Below are 17,366 nucleotides of genomic sequence, written 5' to 3'. Positions count from 1 at the left end.
AATCCTATATCTGATAGAGGGCTAATATTCAAATATACAGAGAACTCAAGAAGATACACTCCAGAGAACCAAATAATCCCATTAAAAAATGGGGTACAGACCTAAACAAAGAATTTTCAAATGAGGAATATTGAATGGCCAAGAAGCACCTAGAGACATTTCAACATCCTTAATCACCAGGGAAATGCAAATCAAAACAATTCTGAGATTCTACCTCACCCCAGTCAGAACGTTTAAAAAAACTCAGGTGACAGCAGATGATGGCAAGGATGTAGAAAAAGAGGAACACTCCTACATTGCTGGTGGGATTGCAAGCTGGTACAAGAACTCTGGAAATCAGTTTGTTATTTCCTCAGAAAATTGGGCACAGTATTACCTGAGGACCCAGTTATACCACTCCTCGGCATATACCCAGAAGATGCTCAAACATGTGAAAAGGACATATGCTTCACTATGTTCATAGCAGCCTTATTTATAATAGCCAGGAGCTGGAAAGAACCCAGCTGTCCTTCAACAGAGGAATGGATACAGAAAATGTGGTGCATTTACACAATGGAGTACTACTCAGCTATTAAAAATGATGAATTTATGAAATTCTTAGGCAAAATCATAGAACTAGAAAATATAATCCTGTGTGAGGTAACCCAATCACAAAAGAACACACATGGTATGCATTCACTGAGAAGTGGATACTAGTCCAAAAGCCCCAAATAACTAGGATACAATTCACAGACCACTTGAAGTTCAATAATAAGGAAGACCAAAGTGTGGGGGCTTCTGTTCTTTCTTAGAAGGAAAACAAAATACTCACAGGAGCAAATATGGAGATAAAGTGTAGAGCAGAGACTGAAAGAAAGGTCACCCTGAGACTCTCCACCTGGGGATTCATCCCTTATACAGTTAAGAAACCCAGAGACTCTTGTGGATTCCAAGAAGTGCATGCTGAAAGGAGCCTGGTATGGCTGTCTCCTGAGAGGCCCTGACAGAGCTTTACAAATACAGAAGTAGATGTTAGCAACCAACCATTGGACTGAGTGCAGGGTTCCTAATAGAGGAGTTAGAGAAGGGACTGAAGGAGTTGAAGGGTTTTGCAACCTCATAAGAAGAACAACAATATCAACCAACCAGACCCCCCAGGACTCCCAGGGACTAAGCCATCAAAAAAGGAGTACACATGGCTCCAGCTGCATATGTAGCAGAGGATAGCCTTGTCATGCATCAAAGGAAGGAAAGGTCTTTGGTCCTATAAAGGCTCAATAGATGCCCCAGTGTAGGGGAGTCGAAAGCAGGGAGGTGAAAGTAGGTGGGTGGAGGAATACACTCATAGAAGCAGGGAGAGGGAAGATATGATGGGGTTTTTCCCGGAGGGATGGAAAACAGAAAAGGGATAACATTTGAAATGTAAATAAAGAAAATATCCAATAAAAGAAAAAAGAAAAAAATTATTTTTATTAATGCGAATATTTTACCTTAACGCATATTTGGATGCCACTTGCACCCCTGGTGCTCTTAGAGTTCAGAAGATGAAGTAGGGTCATCTGGAACAGCTATTATTTACTGAGTCAGTCCTGTAAACTCAACATTGTCCTCTGTGAAAGCAATACCTGCTAAGGAATTCTGAGGTAAATTTACCCCTAAGGTAGCTATTTTAAAGAAAATATTTATCTCATGGGCAAAGATCATAAAGAATATATCAGTTTCAGTATAATTTAGGAGCATACATATGAAAATATTTTTCTTTTTTCTTTTTTTATTAGATATTTTCTTTATATACATTTCAAATGTTATCCACTTTCATAGTTTCTCCTCCAAAAATTCCCTATCCCCTCCCCCATCCCCCTGTTCCCCAAACCACCCTCACATTCTTGCTCCTGGCATTCCCCTATACTGGTGCATAAGGCCTTCACAGGACCAAGGGCCTCTGCTCCCATTTATGACCAACTAGGCCATCCTCTCCTACATATATAGCTAGAGCCACAAGTTCCACCATGTGTTTTCATTGATTGGTGGTATATGTCCAAGGAGCTCTGTGGGTACTGGTTAGTTCATATTGATGTTCCTTCTATGGGGTTTCAGTCCCCATAAGCTCCCTGGATATTTCTCTGGCTCATCCATTGGGGATCTTGTGATCTGTTCAATGGATACTCAGAGCATCCAGTTCTGTATTTGCCAGTCACTGGCAGAGCCTTGCAGGAGACAGCCATATCAGGTTCCTGTCAGCAGGTTCTTCTTGGCGTTTGCCAAGTGTCCAGGTTTGCTGGTTGTTTAAGGGGTGGATCCCCAGTGGGGCAGTCTCTGGATAGTCTTTCCTTCAGGCTCTGCTCCAAACTTTGAATCTCTAACTCCTTCCATGGGTATTTTGTTCCCATTCTAAGAAGGAACAATGTATCCACACTTTAGTCTCCCTTCTTCTTTAGTTTCATGTGTTTTGCAAATTGTATCTTTGGTATTCTAAGTTTCTGGGCTAATATCCACTTATCAGTGAGTGCATATCATATGAGTTCTTTTGTGATTGGGTTTCCTCACTGAAGATGATATCTGCCAGATCTATCCATTTGCCTAAGAATTTCATAAATTACTTGTTTTTAATGCTGAGTAGTACTCCATTGTGTAAATGTATCACCTTTTCCATATCCATTCTTCTGTTGAGGAACATCTGGGTTCTTTCCAGCTTCTGGCTATTATGAATAAGGCTGCTAGGAACATAGTGGAGCATGAGTCCTATTACAAATTGGGACATCTTCTTGGTATATGCTCAGGAGAGGAATTGCTGGATCTTTCAGCAAACTATGTTTAATTTTCTGATGAACTGCCAGCCTGATGTTCAGAGTTGTTGTACCAGCTTGCAATTGCACCAGCAATGGAGGAGTGGTCCTCTTTCTCCACACCCTCACCAGCATCTGCTTTCACCTGAAGTTTTGATTTTAGCCATTTTGACTGGTGTGAGGTGGAATCTCACGGTTGTTTTGATTTGCATTCCCCTGATGATTAAGGATGCTGAACATTTTTTTCAGGTGGTCCTCAGCCATTCGGTATTCCTTAGTTGAGAATTTTTTATTTAGCTCTGTAGGCAATATTTTAAAAGTTTTATTTGATTTTCTGAAGTTCACCTTTTTGTATTCTTTGTATTTATTGGATATTAGTTTCCTATCTGATTTAGGATTGATAAAGAGTGTTTCCAAATCTGTTGGTGGCCTTTTTGTCTTATTGACAGTGTCTTTTGCCTTACAGAAGCTTTGCAATTTTATGAAGTCCCATTTGTTGATTCTCGATCTTACAGCACAAGCCATTGCTGTTCTGTTCAGGAATTTTTTCCCTGTGCCCATATCTTCGAGGCTTTTCCCTCTTTCTCTTTTATAAGTTTCAGTGTCTCTGGTTTTATATGGAGTTCCTTGATCCACTTAGTTGAGCTTTGTATAAGGAGATAAGAATGGATCAATTCACATTCTTCTACATGATAACCACCCTTTCGGCCAGCACCATTTGTTGAAATGCTGTATTTTTTTCCACTGGATGTAATTAGCACCCTTGTCAAAAATCAAGTGACCATAGGTGTGTGGGTTCATTTCTGTGTCTTCAATTCTAGTCCATTGATTTACCTTTCTGTCACTGTACCAGTACCATGCAGTTTTTATCACCATTGCTCTGTAGTACAGCTTGAGATCAGGCATGGTGATTCCACCAATGTTCGTTTATTGTTGCGAATAGTTTTTGCTATTCTAGGTTTTTTGTTATTCCAGATGAATTTGCAAATTGCCCTTTCTAACTCTGTGAAGAACTAAGTTGAAATTTTGATGGAGATTGCATTGATTCTGTAGATTGCTTTTGGCGAGATAGCCATTTTGACTATATTGATCCTGCCAATCCATGAACATCGGAGATCTTTCCATCTTCTGAGATATTCTTCGATTTATCTCTTCAGAGACTTAAAGTTCTTTCATACAGATCTTTTACTTCCTTAGTTAGAGTCACACCAAGGTATTTTATATTATTTGTGACTATTGTGAAGGGTGTTGTCTCCCTAATTTCTTTCTCATCCTGTTTATCCTTTGTGTAGAGAAAGGCCACTGATTTGTTTGAGTTAATTTTATATACAGCTACTGCACTGAAGCTGTTTAACAGGTTTAGGAGTCCTCTGGTGAAATTTTTAGGGTCATTTATATACAGTATCATATCATCTGCAAATAGTGATATTTTGACTTCTTCCTTTCCAATTTGTGTACCTCTGATTTCCTTTTGTTGTCTAATTTCTCTGGCTATGACTTCAAGTACCATTTTGAATAGGTAGGCAGAATGTGGGCCCTCATTTTAGTGGGATTGCTTCAAGTTTCTCTCCATTTACTTTGATTTTGGCTACTGATTTGCTGTATATTGCTTTTATTATGTTTTGGTATGGATCTTGAATTCTTGATCTTTTCAAGACTTTTATCATGAATGGGTGTTGGATTTTGTCAAATGCTTTCTCAGCATCTAATGAGATGATTACGTGGTTTTTGTCTTTCAGTTTGTTTATATAGTGGATTACGTTGATTTTTTTCCATATAGTAAACCATCTCTGCATCCCTGGGATGAAGCCTACTTTATCATGATGGATGATCATTTTGATGTTTTCTTTGATTTGGTTTGCAAGGATTTTATTGAGTATTTTCGCATTGATATTCATAAGGGAAATTGGTCTGAAAGTTCTTTTTTTTGAGTCTTTGTTTGGTTTAAGTATCAGAGTAATTGTGCTTCATAGAATGAACGGGGTAGAATAACTTCTGTTTCTATTCTGTGGAATTGTTTGAGGAGAATTGGAATTAGGTCTTCCTTGAAGGTCTGATAGAACTCTGCAGATAGAGAAATAACCCACGAAGCTAAAGGGCTCTGGAACCCTATAGGAGGACCAACAATATGAATTAACCAGTATCCCCCCAGAGCTTGTGTTTCTAGTTGTATATGTAGCAGAGGATGATCTAGTAGGCCATCAGTGGGAGGAGAGGCACTTGGTCTTGTGAATATTATATGCCCCAGTACAGGGGAATGCCAGGGCCAAGAAGCCGGAGTGGGTGGGTTTGGGAGCAAGGCAGAGGGTGGGTATAGGGGACTTTCAGAGAGAAAACTAGGAAAAGAGATAACATTTGAAATGTAAATGAAGAAAATATCTAATAAAAAAAGAATTAATACTCCTATTACTTTATATCTGTGTTAGTTCCCAGCTCCCACTCGTTGTTCAACGCTGTCTACAAATCTAGCTCTAGATGAAAAGCCTCTGGCCTCTGGCAATAGTGCTCATATGTAAACTCTAAAACATATGCTTAATTAAAAATAGGATAAATCTTAAAATAAATTAGATTTTCTTCACTCTTGGAACTATGACTTTCAAACATTTCTTTCATTTCTCTTGATTTAGTTTGAAAAGTTTTATGGTATTTTACAGATAATGATACCTTTTAATCATTCTGTATTTGAAAATTGAATGCAATTCATTAAATTTATTAAAAAAATATAAATCCAATTTTTTGTTTTTGGATTTTTTTGTTTGTTTGTTTGGTTGGCTGGTTTATTGAGTCAGGGATTTTCTGTGTAGCCTTGGCTTTCCTGGAACTCACTCTGTAGACCAGTCTGAACTTGAACTCAGAAATCTGTCTGCCTCTGCCTCCCAAGTGTTGGGATTAAAGGCATGTGCCACCATGTCCAGCTTGTTTTTTGGATTTTTATAGTTGCTTGTCTGTGTATAGGCCTCAAATTCATGAAACTGCCTCCATACACCAGAGTAAAAGTGAATGCATAGATATATGTGTCTCTGTCTTTTGATTACTAAAATTAAAAATGCCTACTACCACATCTAAAGAAAGTATTAATCTTCAGTAAACATATCGATTTCCCCCATTCCATTGAAATGATAGATGACAATTTATTTATAGGGAAAACACATTTAAACAATTTTCTTTCAGTAAGAGAGCTACATAATTACAAATGTTGTGATGAAAGCATTATTTAAGCGAAATTCATGAAATAATGCAGAAAATTAGAAAGAGCTGTACTTCAAGACTCATTTATACCACCCATGGGCATATACTGAAAAATATTCCATCCTACCACAAGGATACTTGCTCAACTATATTCATAAAGGCTGTATTTATAATAGCAAGAAGATGGAAATAACTCATATGTCTCTCAACCAATAGATACCGAAAATGTGTTTCATTTACAGAGTGGAATACTACTCTGATATTAAGAATAAGGACATCATGAGTTTTGCAGGCAAATGGATGGAACTAGAAAATATCCTCCTGAGTGAGCTAACTCAAATCCAAAAGGAAATGCATGGTATGTCCTTCCTAAGAAGTGGATATTAGCCAAAGAATTACAGAATACATAGGATATAATCCACAGAACTCATGAAGGTAAACAAGCAGAAGGGTGCAAGGGAGGATGTTTTAGTTGGACTTGAGAGGGAGAAGAATGAAATCACTGGACACAGAGGAAAGGAGGAACCTTGTGGGAGAGAGAAGGGAGGGGGAAAAAGGCAGATGATCAGGTATGGGGCAGGGGGATACAGGATAGAAGCCCTGAAAAAACGAATAGAACTATGCAAACTTAGGGGTGATAAATGTGGTGGACCCTCTAGAATGTACCAGATAGCTGGAAAGTGAGATACTCTCAGGACTCAAAGGGAGGGACTTTAGATCAAATGTCCAACAGTGGGGAGAGGGAACTTGTAGAGTCTACCTCCATTAGAAAGACAGGGCATTGAGTGGAGGGATGAGGTTGCCATCCACAGAAAAAACTCTGACCTAGGATTGTTCCAGTCTAAAAGTGCCACAGGAACAAAAATGGAGAAAAGCCTGAGGGAAGATGGTCCAGTGACCTGCCCAATGTGGGATCCATCTCAAGGGGCGGCTCCACAGCCTGACAATATTTCTGATGCTATGGTGTGCTTACAGACAGGAGCCTAGCATTGTTGTCCTCTGAAGGGCCCAACAAGCAGCTAACTGAGACAGATGCAGGTATTTACATTCAATCACTGGGCTTAAATCAGGGATTCTTGTTGTTGAATTAGGGAAAGATTGGAAGAAGCTGAGAACAAGGGCAACCCCATAGAAAGACCAGCAGTCTCAACTAACCCATGTAATCTCTCATACACTGAGCCACCAAACAGGCAGCTTATACATGAGCTGTTCTGAGGCTCTGGACACATATACATCAGAGGACTGACTGGTCTGGTCCCAATGGGAGAAGAGGAGCCTACCCCTTGAGAGATTTGAGGCCCCAGGGATTTAGAAGGCTTTGCAGGAGGTGATGGAGATATCCTCTTGTAGACAATGGAGGAGGAATGGGGTAAGGGAATGAGAGGGCACTGACTGGACTGTAAAAATATAAAAGTAATAAAAAAAAGATTTAAAAATAAATTTTTCAGTGAAAGTATATATTTTAAGTTCAAAATGGCTCAGGTTTCTAATGCAAAATGAATAAGTTATGTGGAGATAAATTCTTATATACCAATATTAATATAAAATTCCAAACACATAATACATAATGATATATATATAATACTCATAAGTACATTCAGACACACACAGGTGCATATCTACATATATGGATATATACATATATGTATATGCAATCTTTCAAATATTTATGCTCATGGTATATTTTAATCATTTCAGAAAACTACTTTCCATTATACAAACTGGGAAAATAGATGAGGGTGGAAAGAAGGGAACAACACTTAGGATGATCAAAAGTGAAAAGTGACAGTATTTGTATGCTTGTCTGTGTGAGTCTTTCTTTCAGCTTATCCTTAACATTATTACATTCGTCTCAGAAAACATAAGTCACTGACAAAGGAGTTGTAGATGGAATACCTTCTCTTATGTATTTGTTTTGAGTATGTGGGGACACCAAAAATAATTCACACAATTGTCATTGAACTGACTACCAACCAGAATGTAATAGCAAGTCCTTCTTGCTGAATGTATCACAAACTTTGGAGATGGGACATGAGAAATCAGGTTCATATTGACCCAGACAATTCAGAACTGTTGGGTTACTTTTTATAGCTCCTGAGTGCATTCAAGATGTTGGAGGAATAAAGTTACCGAGCTTTTTACACTGTGAACTTCACCACTGTCCATTTTAGTAACACTACCATTGCCACATTGTTAGCATAACTCTTATTGGGGTACACAGTATTTTTCTGGTTGGATTTGTGACTTGCTCTATAGTGATGATTCTTAATCGATGGTTTATGAGTAATGGAATGCATAGATTTCTGCTGGGATCAAAGACTTAGACTCTACTCAGTAGCAAAACTACCACTGTAACAATTAACAATACATATGGCTGTGGATTTTTTTTCACTATTCAGCTTGTTTTAATGTTTCTTCACAAATGATAAAAATAAAATGTACAGGCAAAGAATAAACATAATATTCTCACCAACATTATAAACATGGAATTATACAATTAAAACATTTTCTATTTTAAAACATAAATCTGGTCATCAATGCAGCTCTGCATGTCTCTAATAGGGCCAGTCTCTGTGTTCCTGATGGTGCTCACCTTTATCCAATTTCCCAGGACCTCCAAGTCTGCCTGTTCCTTCAATCTGATCCAATAAAGGTCCAGGAGGGCCACTAGGACTACCTTGCCTTCCTGTACCAAAGCAACCTGGTCCATGCTGAGGCCTCCTCAGAAGTCTTATCTGTCTCCACCTCTACCACCTCTGAACATTCAGCCACGATAATCGCAGTCAGCCCATCAGTCCAACTATTCCTCCTCACATGACACCAGGGCTGCCTCAGCTATGATTACCACCCTGAGGTGGAAATGTTGGAGGGAGGAACCCTCAGCATTAGGGGCCTTACACTGGTTGCATTCTGTTCTCCAGGTGACATTTGGTTTCCACAGCCCAGATTGACACACTGCCAGACACTGCTTGCTGCTGGACATTTCGCCTTCCAAAGGGATTCCCTCTTGAGCCTCAGAGGCCCTCTTGTGGAGAAGCTTCTGGTACCTCCTCCATGGCCTGGCATATAAACCAAGGTTCCTCCAGGACATCCTGGGCAACCAGAACTTCCACAAAACAGTGGTGGTATCCCTCTGCCCTCACGTGATTGCATGCCACCCTGCACCCTGTTCATTAGAGGCTTCTTTCGGGCTAGAGAATCTTTATGTTTGCTTCATTGAAAATCTTTTCCATCTCCATTCCATGGCACTGTTGGTACATGGTGGAGCTTTGTAGGACATTGTGGCATCACATTTAGGCTTTCCTGTTTCCTTATCCATGCAGATATTGATCATGGCTTGACCAGTTCTTTTGTTCACCTTGACAGTCCCACACTGATTAAAGAATCCTTTCAGATCATCTAAAGTCACATTGTCACTTAATCCTTGAACATAAATTTCACTGTTGTCATTCTTCATCGGGATCTATAGGAAAGCCTTGATCAAGATCTGGTCCTTCATCCATGGGTCCAGCAGGCTTATTGAAGACACCTTGATTTCCAGCACTACCCATTCCACTCCTCCCTGCCCACCTTTGCTAATGCTTCTAGAATCAAATCTCCCTCTTCTCCTGGCAAAATTATCAGGGTCACTTAAGCTCTGGTTATCCCCTTGTCAGGAAAAGTCTCCATATTTCTGCCCATAAATACCCATGCCACTGGAGTGGTTCTTTTGAAATGAACTCTGCTGCCCATAGCTGCTACTTTGTTGGCTATATTGATTTTTAGCCTGGCTATAGGATCCAGTCTCAGGGGAGTAACTGTCTTATTTTGTGTTTTACTGCTGTGAACCAACACCCTGACAATGGCAAGTCTTATAAAAAAAACAATGTTTAATTGGGGTTGGCTTACAGGTTTAGAGGGCGAGTCCATTATCATCAAGGTAGCAGCATGATAGCTTCTAGGTAGGCATGGTGCAGGCAGAACAGGGAGTTCTTCATCTTCATCTGAAGGATGCTAGTGAAAGACTGACTTCCAGGCAGTTAGAATGAGGTTCTTGAAGCCCATGGCAACAACAACACACCTATTCCAACATGGGTAAGCCTCCAAATAGTGCTATTCCATGGACCAAGCATACTCAAACCATGACATTCCACTACGTGACTCCAGTTGGCTTATTCAACTACGAGTCTATGGAGGCCATAGCTAGTCATATAAAACGAAAAAGTACATTTAGTCCAACTTTTAATGTCCACATAGTATACAGCAGTATCAATTTTAAAATTCCAAGGTTCAAGGTCTCTACTGAGATCCAGCCAATAACTTATCTTTAGTCTCCAAATCAAGACAGGAACCAGCTGTGCAAACTCTAAACTTTGTATCTCCATGTCTGATGTCAAAGCAATTGTCAGTTCTGCAACACCTTTTGCATCTTTGTTGATGGCAACAAACTCCTTTTCCTGAGCTGATTCCATTCTGTGATACCAGCATTACTGAGGAGATATCCATTGGCTCTGGCACCTTGAAACTCTTGGGTCTCTGAGGCAACTTGGATGTTACAGCTTCTTTGAAACCAGGATCCATCCATCATCTTCTGGGCTCCTCCTAAGGGCAGGTGTCAGGTCTCCAGCTCTGTCCTCTGTATCACTCCAAGCTCAGGTTCATCCACTCCACTGCTGTTTTTGTTCTTGGTGAGCATCCCATGGGACTGGATTCTCCAGTATGCTGGGGTATTTAGCTGCAACTAGGCTTCACCAATAACCTCTTATAGGCTCTCTTCATGATGTCAAGCTTCAAATCCTTTGCATGACCCCATCAGTCCCGGGATATCAGCTGCAACTGCAGCTAAAACTTCACCAGTGGCCTTCCATGGCTTCTCACAGTGCTAAGCCTCAGCTGATATTCATGACCCCTTCATGCATTCAAAACCAATACAACCTGGGTGACTCTTACACACCAAGTATAGCTGCAGCATGACAAACAACCTCAGCTATCTCTGGACCATGATTTTGTGCTCTCAGTAAACACGTCCCAGAAGTTTTCACCTCAATGATGCTGGTCACCACTAATTCCTTAGCTTCAGCTAACCAGCAGTAGTCTCCTCTCCTCTTAACTATAAAGTTTGAGAAACATGTCCCAAGCTTCTATGTTCTGCTGCTTGCAACATCTCGAACATGGGCCTCTTGTTTTATTACATTATCACTAGTTTCCTCTTTTCTAACTTCTTCACTGCCTAAGCTTGGCTGTCCTGTATCATGCTCTGTATATTGACCTTGAATTTAGATATCAGAATGCCTAACTTCTGGGATTAAAGTGTGTGTCACCACACCTGGATTTAAGCTTTTTTTTTACTCCCCACCTAGAACATGCTCTGTCTCAGCCTGGCCGTCTTCAGGGATCTGCTCGGCTTTGTCTGCTGGGATTAAATATGTGTACCACCATGCTTTGATCTAAATTTAGTTGGGTAGGTTCTTGCCACAAGGGAAGGAATTGCTCGTTCCAATTCCTTGAAGAATTGAGTTGGAATTTTGATGGGGATTGCACTGAATCTGTAGATTGCTTTTGGCAAGATAACCATTTTTACAATGTTGATCCTGTTCACTGTTTATAGAAATCATCCAAGAGTTACAACTCTGAAAGCAATATTCAGTCATCCAAGGCTAGTGGCATATTTCCAAGAGCAGATTAATATGTCTTTATGGTCAATTATTTTTTAACATCTAGTGCCTGACATTTTTTTTTATAAAACTTCAATGTATAAAGTTAAATTATTTTACTTCTTTTTATTTTAGTCTTTCTTAAGCATATACCAAAGCCCACTTCTGATGATAAATGTGTAGCCATATGAAATTTTATTGTTGGAAAAGATTTATCTATCATAGTACAATTATATAAATTTGTAAATGATTTATAAAGAAAAGCATTAGATTTCCTGGATATAAGGTCATGTTAGTTACCCCATCTCAAGAGATGGTTTCTTACCTATTATTCTCCCTTAAGATCTTGGACTAGGCTAACAGGAACATGTCATAAATAAGAAAAGAAATAAAAGGAAACAAAACAGATACATTTCCATGAGAACTATGGCTCAGTATGTTGTTCTGGGCAAGAGTTCCACAACAGGTTCTAGAAGGCCTCCTTCTGTTGAAGTTTTATTCTCAGTCTGTGGAACTCATAACTATCTCTTTTGACTGTAGAGCTGTAGACAGAAGATGACTGGAAAAAATAATAAGACTTATTCCTATGACAAGAATAATTCAATGTAACCAACTAACAGGGTTTAATGACCATAAACCAGAGCTAATAGACTGAGTCAAATCATCTATGCTAATAGATTCAACATGTGCTTTGCTTACAGCAGAGATCTGGGCTTGTAATTGAGCCATGTCATGAGTAATATCATTGTCTTTCCAAATTCTCAACAAATTTTTAGTAAAATTCCAATTATGACTTTCATTATAAGGTAACGGCGCTACACACATTACTGAAAGCTGGCATGGCACTTGGTAAAAGCTAACTTTAATATTTTCCACTTCTTGTCCTAGGGTTAAAATTACATCCTCTACAGCACCACTTTTTACTTGTAATATTTTATCTGTAACTCATTGCCTTGCAAGTGTTAAAGAGACATTTTTATTTACATCATTAACAAACTGTGCAGACTTCATATCTGAGACTAAGGTGACTGTTGAGTCTGTAAGTGAAGTAAGGATGGCTATTAAAGCACTAATGCCTAAAATCAGAGCCACAACAAAATGCTTTGGTCTAATCAATGCATTAACTCTTTTAAGCATTTGTAAAGCTACTTTGTGAAACCAAACATTATCTTTTAAATCTACAAGAAGTATAATATAAGTAGGTATTTGTAATAACAAAATAGCTGAATAATTTTTAATTGATATAGAATCAACACAATTAATTAAAATACATTTGGAACAGCTTACCTGATAAGATCCTTCTACCTTAGTAATGTTTAAATCTGAGGATTGTCCAGCTAGTATACCAAAAGCTTAGGTAAGATCTATTGCCAAAGGAATGCTCTTAGCTTCCTTAGGCTTTTTAAAAGGACCATGTTAGTTGCAGCAAAATGTCTAAATAATCCTGGAAGAATATTAGTAATATTATGTAAAGGAGAGTCACTGGCATAAACAGATTCCACCCATCCTGCAGAAAATCATCTATTTACAGACTCATTTGTAAATATATGGGGCCTATATCAATGAAAAAGCTATAACTGATTGATTAAATGGTTTTGGTTTTCATTTTTGTGGGTTGTTTTTGTTTGTTTGTTTTTGTTTTGGTGTTTTGTTTTGTTTTGTTTTGTTTTGTTTTGTTTTGTTTTGTTTTGTTTTGTTTTGTTGTTTTTTCAAGACTGGGGTTTCTCTATGTAGCCCTGGCTGTCCTGGAACTTACTCTGTAGGCCAGGCTGTCCTGGAACTCTGAAATCTGCCTGTCTCTACCTCCCAAGTGCTGGGATTAAACGTATGCATCAACCACTGCCTGGCTTAAATGTTTTATATAATCATAAAATGGTGAGCTTATAGAATAGTTATACATTATTTATTGGTTTTTCCAAGGATCTTGTACTGAATCCCAAGAACTAGATCCACAATTAAGCCATCTTGAACTTTCATCTTGAAGCAAGGATACCCACAATTTATCGTTATCCCAATATTCTTATAGACATTCTTTGGAGGCATAGTCTCTTTTGGCCTCATAAAACTTTCATTACAATTATAATACCCTGACATCATTATTGAAAGCTCCCACATTTTTCCCAATCTGTAGGTTGCCAATTTATCTTACTGACGATGTTCTTTGCCTTACAGAAGTTTTCCAGTTTTATGAGGTCCCATTTGCCAATTCTTGATCTTAGAGCATGAGCCATTGGAGTTCTCTTTAGGAAATTCCCCCCTGTGCCAATGAGTTCAAGGCTCTTTCTCACTTTCTATTCTGTTATACTCAGTGTATCTTGTTTCATGTTGAGGTCCTCAATCCACTTGTACTTGAGCTTTGTACAAGGTGACAAATATGGGTCTATTTTCATTCTTCTAGATACAGACAGCCAGTTAGACCAGCATCATTTATTGAAGATGCTTTCTTTTTTCCATTTTATCTTTTTGGCTTCTTTGTCAGAGATCAACTATCCATAAGTGTGTGGTTTTATTTTCCAGTCTTCAATTCTATTCCACTGATCAATGTATATGTTTCTGTACCAATACTATGCAGTTGTTTTTTTTTTTTTTTTTTTTAATCACTATTGCTCTGTACTAAAGCTTCAGGTCAGAGATGATGGTTTCCTGCAACCATTCTTTTATTGTTAAGAATAGTTTTCACTATTCTGGTTTTTTAATTGGTGGTGGTGGTGGGTGTTTTTTGGTTTTTTGGTGTGGTTTTTTTTTTTTGGATTTTTACTTTTTTGGTTTTTTATTTTGTTGTTGTTATTTTGTTTCACCTTTTCAGATGAATTTGAGAATTGTTCTTTCTATGTCTTTGAAGAATTCTTTTGGGAATTTGATGGGGATTGCATAGAATCTATAGATTACCTTTGGTAAGAAGACCAATTTTACTCTGCTAATTCTGCCAATCCATGATCATGGGGGATCTCTCCATTTTCTAATACCTTCATTGATTTTGTTCTTGAGAGACTTGAAGTTATTGTCATACAGGTCTTTCACTTGTTTGATTAGACTTACCCCTAGATATTTTGTATTATTTATGGCAATTGTGAAGAGAGTTGTTTCCCTAATTCCTGTCTCATCCTGTTTATCCATTGTATAAAGAAAGGCTATTGATGTATTTGAGTTAATTTTATATCTGGCCACTTTGCTGAAGTTGTTTATCAGCTGGAGAAGTTCTCTAGCGGGCTAATATATAAAATATATAAAGAACTCAAGAAGCTAATCACCAAAATACCAAACAACCCAATCAAAAAATGGGGTAAAGAAGTAAATGGAGATTTAAACATTGAGGAATCTCGAATGGCACCTAAGGACATGTTCAAAGTCCTTAGTGGTCAGAGAAATGCAAATTAAAACAACCCTGAGATTCCACCTTACACCAATCCAAATGGTTAAGATCAAAACCACAGATGACAACACGTGTTGGAGAGGATATGGAGAAAGAGGAACAGTCCTCCATTGATGGTAGGATCACAAACTGGTCCAACCACTCTATAAAAAATCTAGAGCTGGTGAGAAGGCTCTGTGGGTAAGGGCACTGATTGCTCCTCTGAAGGTCCTAAGTTCAAATCCCAACAACCACAAGCCTCACAACCACCCAAAATGAGATCCGATGCCCTCTTCTGGTGTGTCTGAAGTCAGCTACAGTGAACTTATTTATAATAATAAATATCTCTTTAAAAAAAGAAAAAAAAATAGATCTACCTGAAGTCTCAGCTATATTACCTTTGGGAATATACCCAAAGAATGGTCCACCATGCCATAGGGGCATGTGTTCCACTATGTTCATAGCAGCCTTATTTGTGATAGCCAGAAGCTGGAAACAACCTAGATGTCCCACAACAGAAAAATTGATAAAGAAAATGTGGTTCATTTATACAATGGAATACTACTCAGCAGCTATTAAGAATGAAGACATCCTAAGTTTCGAAGGAAAATGGATGGAACTAGTAAATATCATCCTGAGTGAGGTAACTCAGACCCAAAAGGACATGCATGGCATGTACTTACTAATAAGTAGATGTCAGCAGGAGAAAGCAAAACAGAACAAACAAATAAACAAACAAACAAACAAAATAACAGAGCACCCAAGGTACATTCCACAGACCTCACAAAGATCAACAACCTGAAGTGCCCAAATGAGGACACTTCAGTCCCACTTTAGAGGGAGAAGAAAGCAATCACAAGTTAGGAGGGAGGAAGACATCTGAGAGAAAATGTATGGGGGGGGGGGATAGGAAATAGGGAAGAGAGGAGAACCTGATCTGGTACTGATTCAGGGGAAAAGACTGAAGGAAGCCATGAGGGCCAGCAGAAAGAATGGAAACAGGTAACCTCAGGAGATATGAGGTGGGGCAGGGGAAACCCTCCAAAATGCACAAGAGGCCTAGGAGGTAACAGTCTCTCAGGACTCAAAGGAAGGGACCTTAGATGACATGCCATCAGCAGTGAAAGGGAACTTATAGAGCCTACCTCCAGCAGGAAGACAGGGCTTCAAATGAGGGATAGGAGAGCCATCCTACAGTCACAACTCTGATTTATAATTGTTTCTGTTTGATAGGAGTACAGGGATGGAAATGGAGAGGGGGCTGAGGAAAAGAAAGTCCAGTGACAGGTCCAAAGTGGGATCCAGGTCAATAGGAGGTCCCAAGGCCTGGCACTATTACTGAGGCTGGTGGAGTGCTCACAAAATGCGATCTATCATTACTGCCCTCTGAAAAATCCAACAAGCAGCTGGAAGGGTCAGATGCTGATATTTGCACCCAGAGCGATGGGCAGAAGCAGGTGATCCTAGTTGTTGAATTAGGGAAGGCCAAAGAGGCCGAGGAGAAGCATGACCCTGTAGGAGAACCACATTTCTCAATTGGCGTGGACCCCTGAGACCTCTCAAACCCTGGACCACCAACAAGGCAGCATACTCCAGTTGATATGAGGCCCCCAACACACAAACAGTAGAGGACTGCTGGGTCTATTTTCATTCAGAGATGATGCAACTAATCCTCAAGAGACTGGTGGTCCCAGGGAGTTAAGAGGTCAGGTGGGGTGCGGAGAGTGGAGACATCCATGTGGAGACAGGGGCATGAGAAGGAGGTATGGGATGTGGAAGAGTAGGAGGGTGGAGGGGACCAAGAAATAATGGAGTGCAAAAAATAAATTAACTAATTATATAAAAGAATAATAAAGCAAATACATTATTTATGTAATTTTAAAAAGAAAGAGAGAAAGCTTCCACATTAACTTTCTAAGATGTGAGGGCTTTGTATCTGGAATTGATCTATCTTGAGGTTCAAAAAAAAAAGTTCTATAACTAACAGGAAGGCAACCCATTGGGGGGTATTCCCTTAAAATAACAAAAATTAGAGCAGAGAGTATTGGCATTTTTCCCATGCAAGGTGTTTTAATATGTCAGAGCCCTCAGAGGGAGGAAGCACCTGTCTTTCCTATGGACATGAACATTTCTGGGTTAAAAATTTAGATGATTGGGTGGCCCCATCTCTCTGTAGGGGTTGTGCCTATATACTGGTGGTTGTCTCTACAGGTTGTATCTCCCCTTTTTTGGGTTTTTGGGTAAATAATTGCCATTGGCTGTCCAGTGCTATTGTCTTTCGCCAGCAAAAAACACGCATGGACAAAAAGATCCTTCCATGATTACTTTATTTCACAACATAATGAGGTAGACAAAGAAGGCTCAGAAATGTGTGTGGCTTAAATACCCTAGGTGTGATGTGTCTAACTAGGACTGGTAGATTAACCC

The 17,366-nt window shown here is 39.1% G+C and overlaps 1 pseudogene; it reads right to left on the bottom strand.

The window, feature by feature from the left end:
* On the bottom strand, positions 8,689-9,753 carry Gm18641 (predicted gene, 18641; annotated as a pseudogene).

The sequence above is a fragment of the Mus musculus genome, chromosome 7 (genome assembly GCF_000001635.26).
Source record: "Mus musculus strain C57BL/6J chromosome 7, GRCm38.p6 C57BL/6J".
In the NCBI taxonomy this organism is placed as follows: Eukaryota; Metazoa; Chordata; class Mammalia; order Rodentia; family Muridae; genus Mus; species Mus musculus.
This window is presented reverse-complemented; position numbering and strand designations above follow the sequence as displayed.